The following is a 1,561-nucleotide window of genomic DNA, read 5'->3' on the forward strand; positions in this document are numbered from 1 at the left end:
TTTGTACATATTTTATATACATGTGTGTGTGTACCATAGACTGGTCATTAGAGTATATTAGATATATGTGACCATAATTGACAAAAGGTACCTTATGGCAGGTAGTGAAATTTGTCTTTCTAGCCTAAGAAATCCAGCTTCCTTAGCCCCATTTATCATAAAATTACTCCACAGGATGCAAAAAGTTACCATGAAACTTTTAGAAACAATGATTGTCTAACAAAGCACTCACAGGTTGATATTTTCCATTATAACAATCAATTTTAAAATCCGCCATAAGGGCCCTTTTGTCAATTATAGTCACATATTATAGGTCTGTCTAAACATCACTTTATTTGCAATAGCATACATTGTGAGTATTATACATGGTACATAGTGAGCAGCTTGGAGTACAAAAAGTGGGTGTATCTGTCACTGAACTATCATTGAATTATATTCATGGATCATTATCAATTTCACGTGAAAGTGATTCTCTACTACATTGTTACCATTATTATGACCAAATAAGGTCATTTCACACAATGAAGGCAGACTTCACTATAAATTACATCTATACAATCACAGAAGAAAATTCCATTGAATAGAAGTAAGGAACAATCAAACTGATGTAACACAATCAATAATAATTATCGTACACACACAAAAAGTAATATTGAATAAATGAGATAAAATGATTATACACACAGAGTCTACACTGTATTTACTGTCATTATAATGTTATTATTAATTCTTTATTTTCCTTGCAAACAATCTTGTATATACACCATCTAATAATAAATGAAAATAATGATACATCATGTACATGTATAAGTAGAGTGATGTGTATAGTGCTATGAAAATTGTGTGACAATTATATCATACCACACAAGATGATTTATTGGTCAGAAATTAATATTGGCAATTGGCAGTTCTATAAAGAAATCGCCATATAAATCCGCCATTTCGTTTCAATCTGAGCATACTTAATGGCACGTGGCACAAAATTGCCAAACCAATTAACTTTCCATAGGCAAATTTGCTAAATACTATTCTCGCCAATAAATCATCTTGTATGGTAGTTACTACATGTAGTTGTTACTATTAATAGTATCAGTGATAGTGTTACTATTAATAGTATGAGGTACTTACTGTCTCCTTGAGTGAATTCAACTCGTCTCACTTGATCTCTATCAACTTTATAATCAATACTAATGGAGGAGAGAGGGAGGGAGGGAGGGAGAGAGGGGCAGAGGAGGAGGGAGGGACAGAAGAGGATAAAAGAGAGAAAGAAGAAAGAAAAGAGCGAGAAAGAGAGGAGGAAGAAGCAGAAAGACACAAGAGAATAGATAAAGAGAGAGAGAGAGAGGGAAGATAACATAAGAGAAGGGATGATTCAAACACACACAACAACTAAAAGACAACATGTACAGGCACATGTATATGTACATGTATGTTATTACATTTACAATATTTTCTTGTGGGAATTCCTACTCTTAATAAATGTCGATACTCTGTCCAAATGTCTATATGCCACACACACACACACACACACACACACACACACACGCACACACACACACAC

The 1,561-nt window shown here is 33.7% G+C and overlaps 1 long non-coding RNA gene across 1 annotated transcript; it reads right to left on the minus strand.

The window, feature by feature from the left end:
- Positions 1-571: 571 nt before the first annotated feature.
- On the minus strand, positions 572-1,213 carry LOC109592583 (uncharacterized). Its single transcript, XR_002190429.1, has 2 exons — positions 1,129-1,213; positions 572-767 (listed from the first exon to the last, which is right to left on the minus strand). It is a non-coding gene; the product is annotated as an uncharacterized LOC109592583 (long non-coding RNA).
- Positions 1,214-1,561: the final 348 nt, after the last annotated feature.

Source organism: Amphimedon queenslandica, unplaced genomic scaffold (genome assembly GCF_000090795.2).
Source record: "Amphimedon queenslandica unplaced genomic scaffold, v1.1 AMPQUscaffold_4683_Cont23339, whole genome shotgun sequence".
NCBI lineage: Eukaryota > Metazoa > Porifera > Demospongiae > Haplosclerida > Niphatidae > Amphimedon > Amphimedon queenslandica.